This window comes from Penaeus monodon, chromosome 43, assembly GCF_015228065.2.
Source record: "Penaeus monodon isolate SGIC_2016 chromosome 43, NSTDA_Pmon_1, whole genome shotgun sequence".
Lineage (NCBI taxonomy): Eukaryota > Metazoa > Arthropoda > Malacostraca > Decapoda > Penaeidae > Penaeus > Penaeus monodon.
This window is the reverse complement of record NC_051428.1, coordinates 13,044,764-13,071,026: the sequence shown is the minus strand read 5'-3', so window position 1 is coordinate 13,071,026 and position 26,263 is coordinate 13,044,764. Positions and strand designations below refer to the sequence as shown.

Sequence of the window (26,263 nt, the reverse complement as noted above, 5' to 3'; positions counted from 1 at the left end):
AGCCCATGGCACGCCCCCCCACTACATTTGGGGACGGCTTAACCCTGCTCTGACGAAACCCGGGTCTGACCCCTTGGCGATCCTCCGATGTTCCCATTTGTAAAAGGCTATATTTTAGACAAGGGGAAACAGAGGGTAGTTAACTTTTTTAACAGCGTGACCTTTTTTGGGAGTCTACAACACACAGTAGGAACACACAGACGTTTTATAAATATGAGTAATAGTGGTGGGGGGACACGGGGAGGTCGCTAGCCCAGAGGGGGAGGGGTAACCCACCCTTCCCCCTTCAAGCTCGGTCACGAGCCACTGAGGCCTGGTAAGGATAAGCTTAGCCTCGCCTGGGCTATGGGCTGTGTCGACTAATGCCGACTCGCTCACGTGTTGGAGGGGGCGCCCGGGTGGAACCAGTCCCTTACCCCTGTGGGGCCCAGCCACAGCAAACCTCCGGCGACAGTTGCAAATTCTCGCGCCGGGGGAGAGAAGAGGGGAAAGAGAGAGAGAGAGAGAAAGAGAGAAGAAGAGAGAGAGGAGAGAGAGAGGAGAAAAGAGCGAGAGGAGAGAGAGATAGGAGGAGATCGAAGAAGGGGAAAAGGGGAAGAGAGAGGGGGGGAGAGGAGGGGGAAAAGAGAGAGGAGAGAAGAAGAGAGACCGAGAGAGAAGGAAAAAGAAAGAAAGAAAGACAGAAAAAGAGGAGAAAGGGAAAAGAGAGAGGGGAGAGAAATAAGGAGTGAGAGAGAGGAGAAAGAGAGAGGAGGGGGGAGAGGGGGGAAAAAAGAAGAGAGAGAGGGGAGGGGGGGAGAGGTAGAGAGAGAGAAGGGGGGAGAAAGGAGAAAAGAGCGAGAGAGAGGGAGAAAGAGTGAATAGGAGAGAGAGGGGAAAGGAGGGAAAAAGAGGGAAAAGAGAGAGAGAGGGAAAGAAGAAGGGGAAAAAGAGAGAGAAAGAAAGAGAGAGAGGAAAAGAGGGAGAGAAAAGAGAATAGGAGAAAAAGAGAGTAGGAGAGAGAGAGAAAAAGAGAGAGAGAGAGCAGGGAGAGGAGAGAGAGAGAGAAAAAGAGAGAGAGGAGGAAAAAGAAGGGAGAGAGAGAGGAAGGAGAGAGGAGAGAGAGAGAGGGGAGAGAAAGAGGGTGGGGGAAGAGGAGAGAAGAGTTTAGGAGAGACAGAAGAGAGAGAGATAGGGAGAGAGAGAGAAGTAGGAGAGAGAGAGAGAGAGAGAGAGAGAGAGAGAAGAGAGAGAAGAGAGAGAGAGGGCCTTTGCAAATTTCAGGGTGAATAAACGGGTTTTCCCTCCAAAACTGCATCCTGTACATTTGAAAAGGTACGATACCATCGTAGTCAGTCAAAGAAAACCTGCTGTCCCCGAGACAGTCCTGATGATTTATGGGGTTTGCCTATACTGAGTCCCAGCAATACTCTCGTAAAGCCAAATATACCCTTCCGTCTTTTTTCACTTCCATGGGCCCACCTGACCCCCTAAACTCGAAGACACTAATAACAAATTTTTTTTTTATTTGGTTTTAAATTCGGCACTACTAATTGGATTTCATGGAAAATCAATTTGGCAAAAGTCGCCCTGTACACAATGATATTCCTCATGAGAGAGATCCAGTATAGTGACACTTGGATACCCCTTTTTGAAGTTTTGAAATTTCGTGAAGGGGTATTTTAGTTACCCTGTTTTTTGCATTAAAACGTGAGCCTAGGAGAGCGCCCGGCTGCATAAAAAAGCCCGGTGTCGCTACTGCTCATACCTTTTTCTTTTGGACGTTGTCCTTGTCCAATTTGGGAAAAACAACACTTTCTTCAAAAATATATAGGAAATTTGTACACCAAACCCTGCTGCTCCTGAGGACAAAAAGGGGCATCAGAGTGATTAAAAGGGGGGGGTGCTGAGGGGAGTAGTATGTCATCTATATTTTCAAATAATGGGGTTTTTGTTTTTTTTTTTGAAACAATGGATTTGGGCCTGTTAGTTTTTCAATAAACTTATATGAAATTCTGTGCCAAGGAGTAGTAAGTATGTTTTTGGAAATTTTTAAACTTCGTTGTTCAAACATTGAAGAACATAATATATGAGCAGTTTTAGTTTTCCATTCTAATTGGAATGCAGAGAGTGGATATGAGGTCGGGGTTTCCTAATTCGTAATTTATCTCGTTTTAGAGAATATTGGGATTTGGGTTGGGGAGAATCTGCGGGTCTGATGCCAATATGGTGTTTTAAATTGGTTACGCGACTGTGAATAAGGGAAGTCTAGCTCTTTCCTCATGAGAAACTTTTTGGGAGTCAGGGGCATCCAATTAATTCTCATGGCCCTTTTTCGTAAAACTCAAGGGGGTTTTAGGGACTTGGTGGAAACTACTAAAAACTGGGGTTGCTAGTCTATCATGGACCTCAAGGGAGATAACATCAACCTTTGGACTCTCAGGGAGGCACCTTTTTATCGTTACTTGTTTGCAATGGTTTTTTAAAAAACGCTTTTTTTTTAAAAAGGGGGGGCGCTAGAAGCCAGTTGGAGGGAGCAGTGGGGGAGCGAGGTTAGATCACGGTCCCGTACTGCGCATTGTTACACTGCTTCGCCACCTAACTCACGCCTCGCCCTTAGGCATCTTAGATTTGCTACCCGTAAGGGTGACCTAATCTGGCTGGTATCCGTTCTTGCGTGCATGTCCTGGTGCATTTTGTGGCTGCTCATCCTGTCATCCTTCTCTTCTGGTCTTGGTGTAATCTGTCCGTCATCGATGTCCACACGTCCCGAAAAGTCTTTGCACAGGTCCTCCTGACTTCGGATTGTCTAGACTTACTCGTAGTCCTCGTCCAGGGCCTACTAGGCGGCGTCCTCGCCACACGTCCTCACAATCGGTCCAGGTCCTTCTCGGCGGCATGCTCGCCCGTTTCTAAATCTTCATTGAACACGGGCGTCAGGTCAGGGGTTGTCGCTCTTCGGCATCTCGGGGGGTGATACTGCGCTAACAAGCTCCTGGAGTGACGGATCTGCGGGCATCCGCCCAGGGCTTCGCCCTCCACAGCATCTGGGGGCGACTGGACTGCGCTGCGCGAGTTCCTGGTTCTTCGCTGGATCTACGGAGTCCAGTAAGGCAAGCGGGCCCCGTCCACTACATCTTGGGACGGCTTAACACCTGCTCTGACGAACATCCTGGTCTGCAGGCCTATGGCGATCCTCCGATGATGTCCAGTTTGTAAAAGGCTATATTTCTTAGTACAATGGTGAACAGAGGGTAGTTACACTTGTTAACAGCGTGACTCTTTATTGGGAGTCGTACAACACACAGTATGGAAACACACGAGGACGATGTCTATAAAATGAGTAATAGTGGTATTGTGGGACAAGTCATGTCAGCTAGCCCGGAGGGGGAGGGCTAAGCCGACCTTACCGCTTCGAGCTCTGGTCACGAGCTCACTGAGGCCTGGTAAGGATAAGCTTAGCCTCGCCCGGGCTATGCCATGAGGGGAGCCCGGCCTGTGGTCGGGACTATGCGAATCCACTCACGTGTGTCGGATAGTGCTGACTCGGCTGGACCTAGTCCTTACCCGCCGTGGTGCCCAGCCACAGCAGTAACGTCCAGGCGACAGTTGCAACTTCTCGCGCCTGGGCGAGAGAGAGAGGAGAAAGAGACAGAGAGAGAGAGAGAGAGAGAGGGAGGGAGGGAGAAGAAAGAGAGAGAGAGAGAGAGAGAGAGAGAGAGAGAGAGAGGAGAGAGAGAGATCGTGAGAGAGAGAGAGAGAAAGAGACAGAGAAAAGAGACAGAGAAAGAGAAAGAGAGAGAGAGAGAGAGAGAGAGGAGAGAGAGAGGGAGAGATAGGAGAGAGAGAGAGAGTGAGAGGGAGGAATAGAGAGAAGAGGGGGTGGGGGAGAGGAGAGAGAGAGAGAGGAGAGAGAGAGAGAGATGGGAGAGAGAGAGAGAGATAGGAGAGACAGAGAGAGAGATAGAGAGATAGGGGAGAGAGAGAGAGAGAGAGAGAGAGAGAGGGCGCCTTGCAAAGTTTGCAGTGGTGATATGAAACTGGTTTTGCCTCCAAAACTGCATCCTGTACATACTGTATAGTGTATGATATCCTATGCGTAGTCTAGTCAAAGTAACTGCGTCTCGAGACAGTCCATGATAGACTTATAGGGTTTGCCTATATCTGATGTCCCAGCAATACTCTCGTAATGCCAAATAGTACCATGTCGTCTTTTTTCATCTTCTCAGTGTTCCTACCTGACCCTCATAATCTCCGAAGGACAGCTAAAACAAGTTTTTTCATGTGGTTGAGAATTAGCGGCACTACATAATATGGATCTTCATGGAAAGTGCTAATTTGGCTAAACGGATCAGCCAGGTCACACAATGAATTCCTACATGAGAGGTATCCAGTATAGTGACACTTGGATACCCTGTTCGAAGTTTAGAAATTCGGAAGGATATTTCTAGTTACCATGTTTTCTGCATTAAATGCAGTGAGCTATGGAGAGCGCCCTGGCTGTCAGTAAAGACCAAGCCAGGTGTCGCTACGCCAACTACCTTTCTAATGCCTGATATATGGTACTACTCGGTATCAGTTGTGCTGTCCAGTTGGAAATACACACACTTTCTTAAAAAACTATATCAGGAATTAGTACCACCAATCCCTGCATGCCCATGAGGACAAATGGAGGCATCAGAGTAGATTGCACAGTGGGGGCGTTGCAATGAGGGGAATGTAGTATGGTCATCTAATATTTCAAGAATGGGCTTTTAGTTCCGTTTTGAAACAATGGATTTGGGCCCTGTTAGTTTTTTAATCAATAAAGCATGGATATGATTTCTTGTGGCCAAGGATTATAAGTACTGTTTTGGAAGTTAAAGCTCGTTGTGCCAAAAATTGAAGAACATTAATGTAAGAGCAGTTTTAGTTTTCCATCTAAGTTGGAAATGTTATGAGATTGGAAGTATAGAAGGTAGTGTAGTGCCAATTCTGTAATTTATCTCGTTGAGAGAATATTGGAGATTTGTGGTATGGGTAGAATCTGCAGGAGTCTGATGCCAGTATGGTGTTTAACTTGGATGACTCGGACTGTGAATAGAGGGGAGTCTAGCTCTTTCCTCATGAGAGAACTTTGGCAGTCAGTGGGCATCCAAGTATAATTCTCATGGCCTTGTTCTGTAACCTCAAGTGGGTTGAGGGCCTTGTGGAAACAAATTTTACCTTAAAAAAGGGGGGGTGAAAAAACTGGGCTTGCATAGTTATCATGGACCTAGCAAGGGAGATATTACATCAAACCTTAGGACTTCAGGGAGGCAACCTATATATGTTACTTATGTATGCAATGGTTTTAAACGCCAAGGCAACGTTCTTGATGTTTTGAACAATTACTATCCTTGGTTAAAGCGAGAGCTGCGGAATGAGAGTTGGGGAGCATGGTCCACTATAAACACCAGATATTTATAGGTGTCAGTTCTTGCAATAGTTGTTTCTCCTAACCTTGGAATGTAAGGTAGGTTTACGAGATCTCGAATATACTTAGTTTGATTCGGTGTGAATTATGAGTCCGAGGAAGCACCTTTTTGCGAAACCTCCGTAATTGCTAATCCCCCTATCAAATACCTGAAAAGAAATGTCATCAGATATGAGTGATGCTGCATAGTTTCCTCTTTACTAAACTCATCGTGAGTTTGCAAAAGATGAGTGCATAAGTATATTAAAACCAGGAGGGGGACAATACTCCCTCTTGTGGAGTGCCTAGTTCTAATTTCGCCATAAGCACTCGTAGGTTGGCCTGGTTACCACACTTTTTGCTTCTTCTCAAAGATAGGGATAATCCTTAAATCCATAGCAGAAGCTGCCCTAACTCCCAGAGTGTTGTTCATGGAGGATTGCGTAGGGGAGCTCTGTCGAATGCTCCCTTGAAATCTATGAAGTAAGAAGACCTATGCATTACTTCCAATTAGGGTTATGTGCTAAAACATTTTGTGTTCTCCTTTTTGACATCCCCCCAACGGACAGATGGATGAATCAGATCCTGACTGGTGGAGTTAAACGAGTAAGGAGGATTCTTTCAAGGGTGCTTTTAGACAGACAGGACGTCAGAGAAATGGTTCTAGATTCAACAGGCCGTCCTGGTTTGAGATGGGAATGAGGTTGCGTGTTTACAGTGGTAGGCAAGATGCTTGCAGTATAGGTTAAATTGAAGAGATCAAGAAGGGATTTTCCCTTTACCTGTTACCTGTGCAAGAAGTCGGTGATGTCATAAGTGATTCCATCACCACCCCCAGGTGCAGTGGATTTGTAGTTCTTAATGGAGATTGCAGGAGTATTCCCTTGGTAAAGGGGCATTCAGCCTCATCTAAGAGGTGGCATGCTATCAATTTCGTTTATGTCTTGATTTAAGGGGCATCTGCGTATGGATAATGGGAAACTATCAATAGAGCGTCCTCACACCATTTATTGGGGGAGAGATGAGGCTACACTATCTGGATGGGGTGGCGGTGTTATACTGCATGTATGCCTTTTAATCTTGTTATTCCTTCAATACTACCATGGGTGTCATGGAGTATTGATCTGCCAAGGCAATAAATCTTTCCTCCGTTTTCGAGTTATCAACTCATGATCTTTTTACTAAAAAAAAACACAAATCCCTAAAGAGAGCGAGAGGAGAGGGAAAGAGAGCGAGAGAGAGAGAAAGACAGAGAGAGAGAGGGGAGAGAGAGAGAGAAGGAAAGAGAGAGAGGAGAGAGAGAGAAAGATGATGAGAAGATTTGAGAGGAGACGGGAGGGAGAGAGAGAGAGAGAGAGTCAAAGTCAAAGTCACAAAGTCAAAACACCTTTATCCATTAAATTACAATGGTTATTCTTTACATAAATACATTTATATTTACATCTGGTATTTAAGAGGTGTTCTTTAATTTCGTTTTAAAATTAAAGAAGCTGTTAATGTCTCTTAATTATCTTGCTTCATGTTCCATATACTTGGGTCCACGTATTTCCATTTGACGGGCCCCTGTATAGGTATTCGATCTCTTAACAAAAAGTGAAGTACTTGACGTGTCTGGAACAACCTGATGGTTCCCCCTCGGTTTGTAAAGGCATTAACCATTTGGATATTCCATGAAGATTTTGTAAATGAAGACACATGTGTATAGCTGCATTTAGGAGAATTGACTTTAACCATTTCAATTTTTTTATATGTGGGGTGTGTGATCAAGTTACGGATATACCTTTAGTGCTGACTACTGGCAGCAAAGTTTGTAATTTTTGCAACTTTTGCATCTGGGTCTTGGTTAGCCGATCCCCAAATGTTTGAAAATAGTTAATTATGCTTAGCGTAGAGTTTGCACCAACCATGATTCTAGTTTCAGTAGTGATTGATTCTTATGTGATTAAGATATATCAGGGTTAATCAGGGTACCCCCTACCTTCCTGGTATTTGTTCAACGTGTGGCTCAAAGTCAGAAGCTGTCTAAGTGGTAATCTAATTATTTCACTGAACGTGCTCGTTTAATAGAGCAGCTTCAAATTCTATTGATGTTTTCATTGGGAAAAGAATTCTAGCTAGTTCTGCCGACTACTATGAATAACATGAGTTTTATGTGGGTTTAGTTTATTAAGGCCATTTGTGTCAAAATATTAATTTTGCTTGTGTAAGAGTATGTGGAAGTGTTTCTATTAACGGGTTAGGTTGGTACTGAGTCACTATGAAGAAAATGTTAATCATCGGCCGTACTGCACCTAAAAGACCGTTTATGGGCTATTGTTGAAAATCATTTTGAAAATGTAAATAGGATCGGACCTCCCCAAATAGAGCCTTGCGGAACACCAAAACAGGTACTGTGGTTGTTTTGATGACATAGCATATTGATTCTTACCGATGGGTCCTTGTTATCTAAATAACTTTTAAACCAAAATGTATCAATTTTTGATTTACTAATTGTAAGAGAATATCATGGTTGACCACTATCAAAAAGCCTTAGAAAGTCGCATAATGTGAGCAAATACCTGATTTTTGTCTATGTATTAAAATTTCATCAGTAACTTGCAGTAAAAGCTGTTTCAGTAGTACACCTATTTCTAAACCATGTTGTGTTTTAGATAAAAGTTTCATCGGCCGCCAGGAAACTCGTCAGTTGATTTGCTAGTATAATTTTTTCAAGATTTTGGATAAGGATAGGGAGTATAGTGATAGGGGCGATAATTATGGAATAGTCTATATCCACGATTGAAAATGGGGTTACTAACCATGTTTTCAAAGCGAAGGAATCCACAGTAACAAGAGAGGTGTTAATAAGACGTAAGATTAAGTACAGTTGCAGTAGACTATCTCGATAAAGCGCAAAGCAATGCGTCTGCTCCTACGGCATTGTTTCGCGAAGATGTTTAGTACTAAGATGATTGTTTCTATGTTCACTGGTTGGTCTGAAATAATTAGTTGTAAGCCTTGCCTTTTGTATTGACTATGTTTTGTTGAATTAGAAGCAATTGGTTTGTTCATAAGTTAGTTTCCAATTTTTGAAAAAAAGTCATTAAATGGGTCGGTTCTTTGTAGGGCCTTATGCAATCATTAGTGCAGGTGCCTTTTTGCTAAGGCACTAGCGTTTTAACAATTTTCCATGTTTTATGGAAGTTGTCCTTATATTCTGTGAATTTATTTCTGAAATAATTTCTTTTTGCACGTTGAATAGTTTAATTTTACATTTTTCTTTTTGGACTTTATAATTACCTGAAGGGCGCCTCATTTCGATACTTTAAGGGGCTTGGTGGGAATTGTTTTCTATCGCGAATTGCTCTCTGAATGTCGTCATTTATCCATGGAGCGGAGGACGTTTGACGTAGTGTTACGTAGGGAGCCAGTGGCATCAATGCTGCTTTTAATAATTGTAAGGATAGTTACTTGGCGTTACATGATCTGTCAGTGAAATATTTGGTAATAGAGTACTTTCTTTAGAACAAGATAAGCTCCGCAGAAAGATTGAGGTATAGTGGTTGAAATCGCGAAAAGTTTTTAATTACTGGTGGTCGCTTTGTTTTCTTTATATTAAACGTCATTAGGATAAGTCATGGTCAGCAAACAGACACGGGATGACATTCGAAGTGAATAATGATGTCTGGTTGTTAGTTATTATTAAATCCAACAGAGAAGAGTTGTGTTCTGTAATTCGTGTAGCTATCTATTATTTTGTTTCAAATTTATTTTTCTTAATCCATCTTAGCCAAACTTAGCATTAGATTTTGTTTTAAATCATCTTCAGGTCGCCCTAAGATGAAAAGCGGTCTGTTTAAAGACATCTTAAACACCTTTTCAATGAATAAAAAGATTCAGAGGTAGCATGGGGGTATGCCTTAGACAGCTGCCAATAAATTAAAGAGAGGATAGCATGTTGCTTTGTACGGTACCCAGACATCTTCTACAGCAGTATTGCTAAACTGCTGTAGCAGATATCCTGTTTGACTTCAGGGTATCCCGTACATATATACATACTCCTCCTCCTCGCCGCGCATCACATCTATAAACTCTTAAAAATTGGAAATAATGAAATTACTGTTCCATTTCCTGGGTGGAGCCATGTTTCACTTATGCATAAAATGTCTATGGTTCTTCTCCTCAAAACTAGCATTTAATTTCCTCAAAATGTCCGAGGAGAGATTGAGCATTATATTGCTCTATTTTTTAGGACATTTAGCGATCTGGTCACTGGTAATGCTGACGGCGGTGTGCCTTGTCAAAACATTCTATCGCGATTGTACTTGTTTCTATTTAAGAAACACTTTAACATTGTCAGGGAAAGCATCAGAGTCTATAAACAGATCGGGCTTATGTATCCTTTCCCTCACAGACACTGTGAAGCTGGGCGTTAGTAGTCATGGTCATCCATGTCTTATGGGCTTTCACACTTGAAATGTTTCAAACTTTTCAGATTAAATGTTGTTCAATGTCCTCTTCGTTTGTGTCGGTGACAACTGGTTATGTAGAGGTAGACTGTTGGTGGGGACGATCTGCCCCCCTTCAACGGCTTTGTGGTTTGTTTTCTCTTTCTTTTTTCCTTGTTTCTTGATATTACTTTGGTGTAACCGTCTTCATCAAATCTTGGAGAATTCGTTCTTCTGCATAAGTTGTTAATGATGACCGTGACCACGCTGGAGGAGGGGGGGCATGTCGGTAGGCGGTAAGCCCCTTCCACCTGCAGGCTGAGCTGTTTCCTCCCAGTGGCGGGTGGGCGTCGAGTGGTCAATTTGCCTTGTTACTCTTGTTGTTCTGTTTTTTTCTAAAGCTCCGTTGGGCGTTACTTGTGTAGAAGCTTCAACTTGCGTCTTCTTTGGTTGTGTTTGGTTTCGGTCTGACGGCGGGAGGGGGTCTAGTTGACTGGGGGAGGCGGGGAGTCTGTGTGGGGCCGGGGTCTGCTGGCTAGGAGCGCGGTTGAGTGGGCACGTGGATGGCCTCAGACAGAGTTGAAGGTCGGCGAGTCCAGGCAAGGGCGTGAGGCAGCTGGCTGGCCGAGGGCAGCAGAGAGAGGGAGAGGAGGTTTTGGGTGGTGAGGATTGCCGGTCGTGGTATGGGCGTGGAGGGTGGGAGGAGAGGCGGTTTGGGTGGAGGTAGGGGGTGTGTGACTGGGGGAGGAGATGTAAAAGGTAAGGTTCGTAGTGGTCTGATCACGGGTGGGGTAGGGGAGGGTAGGAGGGGTTCCTGTGGACGATATGTCTCTGCTTGCGTTTGCTCTATAATTTTGTTTAATGGGACAATTGCTGTCGGAGGAGAACATTCGATCAGCAAAGTCAATTTTGTCCGATCAAAATTTGATCAGTGAAGGAGGGCCCCAGTACAGGTCTGTGTTTCTGGTCTGTACTCATTTTGGAAAAATTAACAAAGGAAGTAGAAATACATGATTTCTTAGGCGGTGACCAATCTGTTGAGGGAGTGTCCGTTGTAATTGTTGCGAAACACTACGTTTTGATTATCGACACACGGATCGAAGCATTGTCGTGTACGATAAAGTTATATCTTTGGTGTCCCGTGTCGTATTCCTGGGTTTTCTGCGAGTCTGTTTTAACTGATACAATGTTATGGGCTTGTTTGATTAAGCCCGGCACTGTATATTTTGGATGTGATCGTAGAGGACCGGACCCTTGCCAAGACTTTTAGTAGCCACGAAAACACAGGAATTGTGTTCAGCACTATTCTTGTTACACTGCCGAAACTGATAGATTGCTTATCAAAACTGGATTTCCACTGTTTGCACTGGTATCACTGCGTGATGCTAAGGAGCCCCTCACCCGGGCCCAGGGGCAGGCCTGACCCTGGCTGCCATGGGGTTGCCCATCCTCGTGGGCGGGGAGGCAGCTCTGACCACGCTGCCGGGGGGCCCATATCCTAGGGCTGAGTCCCGGACCCGGGAGGTGCACTATTAACCTGAGCAAGGGTCCCTTCCTCTGGGGATAAGAAGCGGTGCTAGCTGCCCGAGGAAGCACCAGGGAGGCCCTGGTTGGCCCCTCAAAACCCCGGGGGCAAGGGCAGATTACCTCTGGACACTGCGGGACCATGAGGAAGACATGGTTTGCTGAGTGCGGGGCTGCGGCGGAGAGGAGCAAAAACACGTCCGATCACCACGGCGGCTAGACTCAGAGAGAGAGAGAGAGGGAGGGAGAGAGGAGAGAGAGAGAGAGAGGGAGGGAGGGAGGAAAGAGAGAGAGGGAGGGAGAGAGGAGAGAGAGAGAGGAGAGAGAGAGAATGAGAGAGGAGAGAGAGAGAGCGATAGAGAGGAGAGAGAGAAGAGAGGAGAGAGAGAGAGAGAGAGAGAGAGAGAGAGAGAGAAAGAGAGAGAGAGGGAGGGAGAGAGGAGAGAGAGAGAGAGAGGTAGAGAGAGAGAAGGGACAGAGAGAAGAGAGAGAAATGGAGGAGAGAGAGAGAGAGAGGAGACGAGAGAGAGAGAGACGAGACGAGAGAGAGAGAGACGAGAAGAGATAGAGAGAGAGAGAGGAGAGAGAGAGGAGGGGAGGGAGGGTCAGGAGAGAGAGAGAGAGAGAGAGAGAGGATGAGCAAGAGAGAGAGAGGGAGTGAGGAGAGAGAAGAGAGAGAGGGAAAGAGGAGAGAGAGAAATGGAGGGAGATAGGAGAGTGAGTGAGAGGGAGGGAGGGAGAGGGAGAGAGAGAGGAGAGAGAGAGAGAGAGAGAGAGAGACAGAGAGAACGAGAGAGAGAGGAGAGAGAGGGAGGGAGAGAGAGAGGAGACGAGAGAGAGATCAGAGGACGAGAGACGAGAGAGATGGAGAGAGAGAAGAAGAGAGAGAAAAAGAGAGAGGAGCGAGAATGAGAGAGAGAGAGAGGGGGGGGGGAGAGGAGGGAGAGAAGATGTGAAAGATTCTATATAGATTATAATAATATAATATTATAGATATAGAGAGAGAGAGAGAGAGAGAGAGAGAGAGGAGAGAGAGATGAGAGAGACGACGAGAGAGAGGATGAGAGAGGGGGGAGGGAGAGAGGAGAAGAGAGAGGGGGGAGGGACGAGAGGAGGAGAGAGGCGGGGAGAGGGAGAGAGAGAGGATGGAGAGAGAGAGACGGAGAGAGAGAGAGAATCGAGAGGAGAGAGAGAGAGAGGAGTAGAGAAGAGAGTGAGAGAGAGAGAAAAGAGAGAGTAGAAAGAGGAGAGAGGAGAGAGGACGAGAGAGAGAGGGTAGATCGAGAATGGACGAGAGAGAAAGAGAAGCCTGAGAGAGAAAGAAAGAGAGAGAGAGAGAGAGAGAGAGAGAGAGAGAGAGAGAGAGTAATAGTAATAATAATAATAATAATAAATTTTATTTCCTATTCTGTACATCACATATATACAATTACAATTTAATTGTCGGACTACATATCACATAGTATCACATATCACATAGTATCACATATCACATAGTTTTTACATGATTTTGTTATAACATTTAATGAAAATATTTAAACAATATAGAATTTTAACACTGGTGTACTAACAATGTAAAACATACATTTACAGTTCATACATTAAAAATACATATGGATCACATTCAATAACCTTTAAACAGAATATATTGTCTGGTACATTTTCATAAATTAGACAAGAAATTATATATACATTGAGTCACATAAATTATATTTACATATTCAAAGTAAAATACATAAAAATCAAAAAGATTCACTTGTTTCTAGAAGAGATATTTCTTTAATTTGTTTTTAAATGAGAAAAAGGGATCCTGGGGTCCTAATGTCTCTTGGAATTTCGTTCTATGTTTGAGGGCCTCTCACTGTCAACATTTTCGCACCGGTTACAGTATTCGTTCTTGGGACATATAAATCATTACTTTGTCTAGTCGTCATACCTCTAACCTCTCTTACAGTTACAACATCAAATAAAAATTCAGGAAACTGATTGTTCAATATTTTAAAAACAAATATACATATGTCAGAAAAGTATTGATTTTCTATCCTCAGCCATTCCAACTCTTTAAAAGCAGGGGACACACGATCATACTTTCGTAAACCACCAACAGCGACTTTAGCAGCGAAATTTTGTAGCTTTTGTACGCTTTTAATTTGAGTTGTATTGGTCACTCCCCAAACTCGCGAACAGTAGTTATTAATGCTTAATACTAACGATTGTACAACCACGATTCGTGTTGACTTTTCGAAACAATCTGATATTCGGTTAAGGTATAAGAGGGTTCCTATTACTTTCCTATGCATCTCATCTATATGAACGTTAAAAAGTATATACTGATCCATATAAAGTCCAAGGTTTTTAACAGCTGTGTTGGGTTTTATGGAATTTCCATTAAAATTTATAGTGATATCATCAGGTAGATTTGAAATTATATGCCTAGAACCAATAAATAAGCATTGTGTTTTCTTTTCATTCAAGAATAGACCATTATTTTGAAAATATGTTCTGGCTGTTGATAAAAGATTTTCAGCTCATGCGATCAATTGAGCAATATTATCAACATCCCTAGTTAGAAGAACCTGGGTGTCATCTGCGTACTGGATGACAAGACATTCAGACACACACTGTGAGAAAAACATTCACTTACACAGAGAAGAGAATTGGTCCTAAAAAGACCCTGAGGCCACACCAAAATTAACAATTTTGTGGGGAAGATATTGTATTACCAAACTCGTACTGATTGAGATCTGTTTGACAGATAACTACGGAGCCATATTGGATGCACATTCTTACAAGTTCTTACATTTATTTAGAAGGATACTATGACACTGTCGAAGGCCCTAGATAAGTCAAGTAAAATAAGAAGGCATATTTTCCTGTTGTCCATATTTTTGTAAATTTTCTCTGTAACTTTAAGAAGAGCTGATTCTGTGGAGAGGCCACTCCGAAACCCATGTTGTGCATCGGAAAGTAACTTATAATGCTCCAAATATGACATAAGCTGTTTAGCAACAATTTTCTCCAATATCTTTGAAAAAATTGGGAGCAGGGATATTGGGCGGTAGTTATTTACATAATCAGCATCATTACTTTTATAAAGAGGAACAACATGAGAAATTTTCCAAAGATCAGGGAAGGTATTGGTTACAATTGAGAGAGAGAGAGAGAGAGAGAGAGTGAGCGAAGAGAGGGGGAGAGAAAGAGAGAGAGAGGGGGAGATTGGAGAGAGAGAGATAGGAGAGAGGGAGAGGGGGGGAGGGGGAGAGGAGAGAGGGAGAGAGGAGAGAGAGAGGAGAGAGAAAGAGAGGAGAGAGAGGAGAGGGAGAGAGAGAGAGAGAGAGGAGAGAGAGAGAGAGGGAGAGAGGAGAGAGAGAGAGGAGCGAAAGAGAGGAGAGAGAGAGAGAGTGTGTGAGAGAAGAGAGGGAGAGAGAGAGATCGAGGGGAGAGAGAGAGAGAGGAGAAAGAGAAAAAGCAGAGAGAGGGAGAGAGAGGGGAGAGAGCAGAGAGAGAGAGAGCAGAGAGGGGGGAGAGAGAGAGGGGGGAAAGAGAGAGAGAGAGAAGGGGAAGAGCAGAGAGAGGGGGAGTATGGGATGGGGAAAATTCTACGGAGGGATAATTCATTTCGGGTACCAGGGGACCCGGGCGTTTTCCACGTGGAGCAATCATGTAGCAGAGGACCCGTGACCTCACCCCTCCCCCCCATTTTTTGCAGCTGCTGCTAGCTCCTCCAGCTGAACGGTCACTACTTATACAAAAAGGACCTGGGCCAGAGAGCGTCGCAGCGACCAGCGGGGGTAAGATCATCCGCCCTCTCCCCCCGGGCAGCTGGCCGCGACCCCACACCCCCCTCCCCAAAACCCAGACAGTCCGTGTGTTTTATATGCGGGTATCAATCTCAGAAATAAAGAGTCAAGCCGTTAACAAGTTTAACTACCCTCTGTTCACCATTGTACTAAGGATGAGAGCCTTTTAAAAAGCGGTGGCGACGTGGGATGGGTCTGATGAATGCGTGGTTCCCTGTATTTTGGTTGTTATTTTTGTTGACCCCTTGGAATTTAAACCCTAGCATTTTACATTGTTTTTGGGCCCACGTTCTATGGCGCTAGACAAAGATGAAACTTTAATTTTCATTAAATTGTTTTTTTGAATATAGCTAGGATTTTCCCCCCTTCATAGGCACAGGATTGCCCGATATTGCCCCGGGTTGCGTAAAGCCAAATAGATCTGCGCTCCGTCTTTCAAAATAGGTACAAAAACCAATTTACGTTCGGCCCCTTTTGAGTCGGGTGCCCCGCGGCTATGTCCAAATTTATGTAGAAGGGGGTTTAAGCTAGAATCATTTTTTCGCTTTTTAATCACCCCTTTTTCTCTCCCTCCTCAAGTCGTTTTGCATTTTTTTTTTGGGTACCCCCAAGCGTTTGTTGATCGTAAAAATTTATATTCCTTCGGGAATTTGCGAGACCCTTTACAGATACGCAGAAAGGCGGGGTTATTATTTTCCCTGGCTCAAGTGCTTCAGTCAATCGGATTTGGGTATGGATCCCCCGTTTGGATTTTATTGAAGTATGACGTGAAAAAAAAGCTAGACATGTCCCTCGGCAGTTCAGATTTGACCCCGGAAGATTTGCTAAAAAAAAAATTGGCGAATTTTTTTCTGTCCCATTCTTATGCACTTTCTGTCGCATACTTATATGTTAAATTAATGGGGTAGTTGAAATAATCTTAAATAGCAGCTTTGCAATTACTTCAGTTTTTTTTATAGTAAACTTAATTTTCGTGTTGTGATTCATTCTCTGTGTGAGGTCACTCTCGTTTTCCCTCTCATTAACGCAGCTGTCACTCACACAGCATACCGTGTTGTGTGACAAGGGTTCATACAAATGTACAATTTCATCTATTTTTCCGTGTGACGCTAGGTTCAAATAGATCTTCACGATCGCCGTTTTTGTTTCCCCTTTTTAAATCTCAACTATCAGAGACGGTTGGGAGTTCAAGCTAGGCTTTTCGGACGCTACGACGTCTCCTCTTCTATTTTCTTTTTTATCTTTGTGAAAGAAACACAAAATGAAAAAAGACGAAAATAATAAAAAAAAAAATTAAAAACCACAAATTTCGTAAATAACCGGTAGGGTAATAACCCCTCTTTTTCTGTTTTCCTTTCTTTTTCTCTTACTCTGGCCCTTTCGTGTATGATCTGGGTCCCCGACTATATATTGCGTCGGGGCCAGCACGGCACCGAAGGAGACCTGCTACAGTTCCCGGCCCTTAGGATGCCTTGAGAAGGCTCACGAAGATCGCTAGGGCCCGGGACCGAGTTTTTTGTCAGAAAAAGGTGTTAAGCCGTCCCCGTGTAGTGGGCGGGGTTTCCGCCAACTCCCGGGGCCCGCGAACCAGTACCTTTTCCCGGTACAGTCGCCCCCAAAAGCTGTGCTAGGCGAAGCCTGGGGCGCCCCGCATCCGTAAACTCCAGGAGCTCGTAGGGCAAGTACAGCGCCCCGGTCCGCCCCTCCCCGACGCCCCTAGATCCCGGATGAAAATTACGGGACGTGTGGACGCGAGAAGGACCCGGACGAGATCTGTAGGACAGTGGAGGGACGCCCCCGAGTTAGGGCCGGGGAGGACTACGAGGAGGGCAAGACGAATCCGAAGTCAAGGAGGACCTGTTTGTAACAGGCTATCATCCTTAGTACAATGGTGAACAGAGGGAGTTATACTTGTTAACGGCTTGATCTTTTTTTTGAGAGTTGATACCACGCAGTAAAAACACACGGACAGTCTGGGTTTTGGGTATGGTGGTGTGGGGTCGCGGCCCGCTGCCCCGGGGGGGAGGGCGGGGCTGACCTTTCCGCGCTGGTCGCGGCGACGGGCTCTCTGAGGCCCAGTCATTTCGGAAAATAGTGGACCGCCCAAAAACTGGAGGGGCAAAAGCAGGCTGCAGGAAGCATGGGGGGGAGCGAGTGAGGTCACTGGTCCGTCGCACCTGATTTTCCACGTGGGAAAAAAAGCCACTGGTCCACTGTACCCCAAATAGAAATTTTCCAAACCCCCTAGAATTATCCCTCCTATAGGGGAGCAGAGAGAGAGAGCAGAGAGGCAGAGAGAAGCAGAGAGAGAGGGGGAAAAGGAGAGGGAAAGAGAGAGAGGGAGAGAGAGAGAGAGGAAGAGAGAGAGAGAAAGAGAGGGGGAAGAGAGAGGAGAGAAGAGAGAGAGAGAGAGATAAAAGGGGGGAGGGGGGGGGAGGGAGGGGGGGAGGGAGGGAGGGAGGGAGGGGGGGGAGAGAGAGAGAGAAAGGGGAGAGAGGAGAGAAGAAAAGAAGGAGAGAGAGAGAGAGAGAGGAGAGAGGGAGAGAGGAAGGAGAAGGGAGAGAGGGAGAGAGAAGAGAGAGGAGGAGAGAAAGAGGAGAGAGAAAGAGACGAGACAGAGAGAGAAAAGGAGAGAGAGAGAGAGAAAGGAGAGAGAGGGAGAAGAAAGGGGACGGAGGAGAGGAGAGAGGAGAGAGAGAGAGAGGAGAGAGAGAGAGACGAGAGAAGAGAGAGAGAGAGAGAGAGATAGAGAGAGAGAGAGAGAGAGAGAGAGAGAGAGAGAGAGAGAGAGAGAGAGAGAGAGAGAAGAGAGAGAGAGAGAAGAGAGGTATGAGCGAGAGAGAGAGGAGAGGGAGAGAGAGAGAGATGGAGAGGAGAGGAGAGAGAGCGAGGACGAGATGAGAGAGGAGAGAGATCGAGAGAGAGGGGGAAAGGGGCGAGAAGATTTCGGGATGGGGAAGTGAGGGGATGGCGGAGAAGAAAGGAGAGGAGCAGTTGGGGAGACGAGAGATGGAGATCGAGAGGAGAGATGGGAAGAGGCGAGCGAAAATTTTGGGAGAGGAGAGGGTGAGTGACTATGAAGATGAGTGAGTGAGTGTGTCTCTAACAGGGCAACTAGTCATTTTCCTTTTATTACTTCTTTCACACTGGGAAAATGAAACACTCCTCATTGTGTTTCATATATTTGAGACATCAGTCTTATCATCACAAATTTGGAGGGAACATCCATATAAAAATATATATAATTCTGAAGCTACACAGTCTGCAGTTTCAAGTGAAATATCTTACATATAACCATTAGATCCTAAAATACTTTTCGTCTTTGTAAGGTGGACATTTAAATGTCCACTTTCACACATAAACATCAAAGCAGAAATTTACAAAATAGTCTCTACATCCAAATACTACTTTAAATATGATAATAATCATACAGGAAATACTGTTTGTGTACTCTATCAGAATGAAGTACCATAACCTAGCATCAATAAGTAATTTACACAGTTAATTATACACATGACCACAAGATGCTAGTCTCATTCACAGCCAATCTTTGCTATACAACTGAGTGTATTGGCAAAAAATAAACACCATATATATTTTCTCCCCTTGACAAACAAATACTTAACACATTTGTACCAGTCTTTAAAAAAATTCACATCATCTTTTACAATAATAATCTCATTCATTAGTCTTACCAATCACTTAATGGCACAATTAACATGTTACAATTCATCACGATCATGACGTTTTTTCTTCTCTTTTTCTATTGGGAAACCCCAGAAGGAGGAAGGAAAGCCCATGACATCCCTTGCCCTCTTGGCAAAGGCAGAGAAAGAGGACACACAGTTACCAATGAAATGGTTGGCCCTGGCAAGAACTGCTAGGTCCACATGCGGCTCAGGTACTTCCAGACGGTGAACGCTTACCTGAAAATAGATGGAACTTTTTCTTACAACTTTATAACATCAATATGTAGTAAAATGTATCTTCTTTTAAAAATTGTATATATTAAAATAAATACACAATTGCAATTTCTAATACACACATTAAATACTGATGTCAAATACATTATTTAATCTCAGTCTGTCTATCTATCATCTAATCAACATACATACATTTCTCCCTTCCACAGAACTTTCAAAACTCACTTTCATCTTCTGCAGAGCCTGAGTCAGCTTTCCAATCATGTAGTTGTTGTCTGAAGCTACAAAGACACTCTTGGCCCCAACAGACTTGATTACACGCTTGAGCTTTTTAACAATGACGTTTTCTGAGGGCAAACAGAGCTCAAGCGTAGCCACACCATGCTCATTACGGTAGCCCAAAAAATTGAGGGGCAGCAAGAGGGTTTGGGCTGTGCTCTACATGCTCACAAGCACGTTCCTGCAATACAATAGAAAATTCTTATTCTTTTTCTTATGATTGTCATTATGCCTATGATAATTATTATCATTATTATTATTATTATTATTATCATTATTATTATTATTATTATTATTATTATAAAGCTAGAAAAAAATGAACTTTAAAGAATGGAATAACCAGGTGAGTTCAGATAGACTTAGAAACTGAGTCCTCAGCAACAAAGTGCTTCTGGAGTGAATAGTGTGTGACAGAGAGAAAGTACACACAAATACACACACAAGTATGCAAACATGAATGCACCAACATGATGTAGCATCACACGCAAAGAGCAGACAGTTGCTATGTATGTACAGTGTGTATGCATCCCCAGTGTCCATGGTTTACAATATACTTAGAACAATAATAAAAGTAAGGTAATAAATGGGATCATGATGAACATTGTCACTTGAGCAATAACTGTAATAAAAATGATAACAGTAATTCATTAAATAATAATAATAATAATAACATAATATTAATAAAAAAAAAAAAAAAAAAAAAAAAAAAAAAAATAAATAAAATCAATTTACACAAATCTTTATACACCCACACAGATATGCAAAACTATTAAAAATCAAAAAGGTTGAGGAGGAGGAGTAGAAGGAAGGAAAGAGATCAGAAAGAGAGAAAAGGAAAGACACAAATTAGAAGCGGAAAAACAAAATAAACAGATAAATTGAAAAATAAAACCAAATAACACAAATCAAATAAATAAATAATCACACACTCACATAAATACACTATAACTCACCCAATCTATGCCATTCCTCAAGTGGAATCCCCCACGAAGGGACCGCGAGGCAGAGAAGAAACTAGATCCTGGGCTTTTTTGGCAATGTTTTCGCTCCAAACAAGGTACTTGTGCAGGCCACGGTTATCCATCTGGACCGGAAGCTGGGCTGTGCTCCGGTGAAGGCTAGCACTGGAAGACAAACACTTAGGTGATTTAGACTTTCAAATTTTGTTTAAAAATGGGCTCTTGTCAGACAATGAACATCTTATTATCAATATAATATTTCTATTGTATAAACTAATATTAAAAAACTATATATGCTGTGCTTCATATACACAATAATGCTTCCAAATCCTACAGTAAATGGGCTTTTCTCTGCTCTTTAACATCTCAGTATATATATAACAATATGTTGCCTTTGCACACCCTAATACCACCAATAAAAAAGAGAAAAAAATAACTAGCTGCTGTATAAACTACATTTAATACTCCAGAACAAAACATTAATTTTAAAAAACTATCAAAAGGCTGACTCCCATATACATTTGAAGAGCATCAAATTCAAAGAGAAAAAAAAAAAATTATATTCTTTTCCAGCAGACATGCAAGAAAAAAAGAAAAAAAAAAAATAAAAATAAATAAATAAATATCAATTGTAAATAATTACTGTATATTTTCCATTTTCTTTGTATAATTAAAAGTTTTTAAATTTTTTTAAATTCTGCTTTATTCCCCTGCAATGACTGACAACCCATTCCCTTTTCAAAAACATTTTTAGAAAAGATTAAGAAAAAGAAAAAATGAAACATCCCAAAATAAATATATTTGTCTTTTTTCATTTACTGAAGCTTTCAGAAAAAATTATATTGTACTGCAGAATGGTGTGTATTTCATATTGTGAACAATCTAGCAATTTCTTTTTTAACTAAGAAAACCTAACGGAATGAAAATTGTTTTAAAAAAAATCCCAAAAATAAAACTGAAAAATTATTAGAATTTTTAGTCACTCTGTACCTGGCCATTCCTCCAAAGGGATTTCTCATTCCCTTTTCCTTTTTTTGATAGTGGACGTCTATAAGCGGGGGGAGAATTCTGACCGAAAAAAACCCCAAAAATGTCCCAAAAATGGTCCAAAAGGTTCCCTTCCTTTGGCATTGCTCCTTCCGAGTTATAGGCGGAACGTAGCAGAAGCAAAAATTTAAACACAAGGTGTGAATAAAAGAAAAGAAAAAGAGGAAAAAAAATGCATGGCCTGCTTGCATGGAAAACCTTTGATTAAAATCGATTTTTTCCCTGTTTTATATTTTGGAAAAATTAAGAGTTCTGATAACTATAATTTTAATTCTTTAATTTAAATTTCAAAAATAAATAATGGCCTGTTTTTTACTTTTAAAAAATGCAAAAAAATACGACAGTATTTTAAGTGTTTGCATAGTGAAAAAATTCATAAATGCAGAAATGAGGGGGTGTAAGGGGAAAAAAATTTAAGAGGTTAACTGAAAAAAAAAAGGGTTAAAAAAATCTGACATAAAAACCTAAAAATTACTATACCCCTTGCAAAAGGCAACTATGTTGGTTGACATATGTAAGAAAAAGTACTTACAAGGGGTTGAATTTATATTCAATCCCGGTTTTTCATCATTGATCTTTTTATGTGGACAAAAAAATTGGGAAATCAAAACAACAATAATAAATAATACTAAAAAAAAACTTAGTATGAAAGTTTTAACGGGACTTTAAATGGTTGAAAAATGGTAGTATCCTGTGAGCTGCATACTTTGAAAAAATTCATAAAGAACAGTCTGTAATACTATTTGAGATGTAATGTGAAATAAAAGTAAACTCCAGGAAAATAACGGCAATCATGAACTCAGTCAATAATGATGGCAATACAACAGGGCACCTTTCATTTAAGAAATTACAAAAGAAAAAAATCTCTTAATTCATTCTTTAAAAGAACATGAAAAAATTGAAGGGGAAAATTCCTCCACCCCTTTCACACCTCAACCTTCCAAAAAGTGGGGATTATTTTTTTATTTATTTTGAATTATGGGTCTCAAATAATTTAAGACTCCCCAACATGGGGAAGGTCCGCAATGATTTGTTGGACAATGAATAAAATGAGATTAATGGGGATGAAAAATTAAGGGCCCCTGTATTAAAAGGCATGCCAATTTACTTATACTGCATAGTCATGTCTATGCAGTAGCATAGCTAGTATACATATATTCAATTACCTAACAATGAATATATGCTTTGATGTGCCTACAAAACCAAAGTTTACATGAAAGGGGCTTGGGGGTAGGGACTTCCTGCACCTATCTAATTACTTGTAGAATCATTAAATACAAACCAATTCTCTTCTCTGGGGGCCAGATGGTTGGGGCTAGTTTGTCCTAAATCTGCATTTCAACCCCGGAAATTTTTGAAAAGGGGCTTACTTGAAGATGTAAAAAATGGAACCTGAATCTGTGAAAACAAATATTATGCATAAAATAAAAATACGGAGAAAAGGGAAACAAACACTGCAAAAATAACTTTCTTGTTTGTTGTCAGTTATCAAATGACTCTATAATATCTTAAGAGTTTATATCTGCAATATTTTCAAACGTCTTAAAACACTGTTACTTCACTTACTGATCTAGTAAGTCCTGGTTTGTATTCAACCCATGGCGGTAAAACCAATGTTCTATTAAGGCCTTTAGCAAAACCCAAGGCACCTAGGAAATGATAGCCGGGGTTCCCAAAATCTCCTAAAGTGGCAATTAAAATTTAGGAATTATTGGAAGGGGTATCCGGGAAACAAAATTTCTTTGCTTAAAAATTTAAAGAGAATTAAAACTACGATAATACTTTCATAAGCATTTACGTAATCAAAGTGATTCAGTATGGAAAATACCCGATTGGACTTAAAATACGTAGTTTTATATTTTTAATAAAAACCATAAATTTTCCCTCTTTCTATTGATTCCACTTTCTTAAGTAAGCTATTTGCTGATCTAAAAAAAATACATAAAACAATAATAAATTTTCCCGAATATTATAAAATAATATATATAAATATATATTATATATATTAATATATATATATTATATATATATATATATAAAATATATATATATATATTTTAATATATAAATTATATATATATATTATATATATAAAATATATATATATATTATTTTATTAAAATATATATATTAATATATTATTTATTTAAAATTATATAAATAAATAAAATATATTATATATATAATAAAATTGATAAATATATATATAAAAATAAATATTTTTTTATCTATATATTATATATTTTTATATAAATATATATAATAGATATAGATATATAATAATTTTAATTATAAATAAATATTATATATATAATTATATATATATAAAAAAAATAAAATAAAAAAATATATTTTAATATTATATTAAAAAATAATTAATATCTAATATGTAAGTATATTTAAAAGGTATTAATTTATTTTATTTTAAAATTTTATATAAGGAATAAAAAATATTATATATAAAATATATATTTATATAAAATAAATATATAATAATATATATAATTATATAAAATATATATTTTTATATTATATAATAATTAAAATATATTTAAAATATATATAAATATAATATATATTATAATTTTATATATATATAAAAAATAATAAAATATATAATATATTTATAATATTTATATGATTATATTATTATATAATATATATTGTATTATTATTATTTATTTTATATTTTATTTTATTATAAAATATATAATATATTTATATATTATATTTTTATATTTAAAATATTTTTATAATATATATATTTCATAATACATATATATATATATGTATATATATTATATATATATATATATATATATGTATATATATATATATATATATATATGTATATATATGTATATATATGTATTATATATATATATGTATATATATGTATATATATACATATATTATAATATATATATACATATATATACATATATATATATAATAAATATATATATAAATATATAATATATATATACATATACTATATATATATATATTATATATATTATATATATTATATATATGTATATATATGTATATTATATGTATATATATATATACATATATATATATATTATATATATAATATATATATATGTATATATATTATTATATATATATATACATATACATACACATATCTATACTATCTTCTATACATATACATATATATATATATATATATATAGTATTATATATATATATATATATATATATATGTATATAATGTATTATATGTATATATAGTTATCTATATTTAAAATATAAATATATAATATATTATATATATATATTTTTATAAATATTTATATATATAATATATAGAATATATATCTATATGTATATATATATTTTATATATATATATATATATATATGTATGTATGTATATATACATATAAAGGGAATTCCAAGACTAGAAACTTCTCTACAAGGTTTCATGTTTCTGCTACAATGAGCCTTTTGATTTTTAGCTAATTTCACTAATTTTGCATACCAAGCATTTAAAACCTACAAATATAAATAATCTCCCTATAACTGTAATTTCTCATAAATAATAGTAAAGCAGCTTTAAGCAATCTGTGGCGAGTCATGCTCAAATAAGGAACAATTATACAGACTCACAACAGCCAAGAGCACAGTGAGCAAGGTAAATGTGTTTACCACACTTTCAAACTTTATGTTAAGCAGCTGACTGTGCTTGGCCCAGTGTGGCACAAGTTAATCTCAAATAAGGGAAAAGTACTTGATCTACTGTATCTTTGCTTGCCTTTCCCAAAGTGGCAAAGGTGCATAGTCACTTGAGGCAAGCGCATACTATGGTATTCTCAGACCAAGTGTCCAAAAATGTGTTAATATAATGTTTTGTTGGTTTAAATTTTCATCTATAGCATTGATATATTCATGCTAATGCACTACAATCATGAGATTGCAATAATGTGAACATATTGATGCACATGTTACAGATAAAAGCTTAAATCCACAAAATCTTTAATAAATGCACTTTTGGCCACATTGGTCTGAAACCCTATGGCTGTGCATACCCTCATTTGAACACTTCTATCTTTGAGCTTAATCAATTTATAACATTTTTTAATTTCCAGTTTATGAAACATGCATCAATGAAAAGGAATGACAGTAAACACTTATCTACTCTATACGCAATGCACCATTTACCCTACATTGCATATGTCCAAAATTTAAATTCCACTCTGAGTGGTTGAAAACTAATACGAGCTGAAAAGAAATGAGAAGATAATAATAATAATAAGACGATGATATATAAATACAAAATAAAAGAGCGTTGTTTCTACGAATTTGCTCAAAATACCATAGCCCCTGAATGGGTAATTTATACAATTCCCGGAATTGCCAAGGGATACCAAATAACGATGATATTATTTACGAAACGCAAATACATTTCTCTCATACGTACCCATACAAGGACAGTATAGAATATAGCCACTCGGATCCGCCTCTGAATCCGTAGTACTGACCCCATACTCTCAGAGAAAGAGCTAGAAGAATGAAAATCAGGATGCTCTTCGCGAAGTCGTTCATCCCCGCCATTGTTTTGAAGGCCGGTGCTGCCATCTGGTGGGCGGCCGCGCCACTACGAGTTGCCTAGTGCCGTGGGTTGGAGTTCGCAGAGTCTGGGAGGGAGCCTTTTGGGGTGAAATTCTTTTTGGGATGGGCGGAACATTATATATTTTCTTGTTCATCCTAAGTCTGACTTTCAGGCTTTCTCTCTTCAGATCGTTTATTAATTGCTGCATTTCATTTGCATATTCACTGAAGAGAACAATATCATTTGCAAATCTTAGATTATTTGGGTATTCGTCTCCTGTTTTGATACCCTTTCCGTTCCATTCTAGCTTGAA

General features: G+C 39.7%; 1 pseudogene; it reads right to left on the bottom strand.

Moving 5' to 3' along the window:
• Positions 1–18,330: 18,330 nt before the first annotated feature.
• Positions 18,331–25,884, bottom strand: LOC119568282 (annotated as a pseudogene).
• Positions 25,885–26,263: the final 379 nt, after the last annotated feature.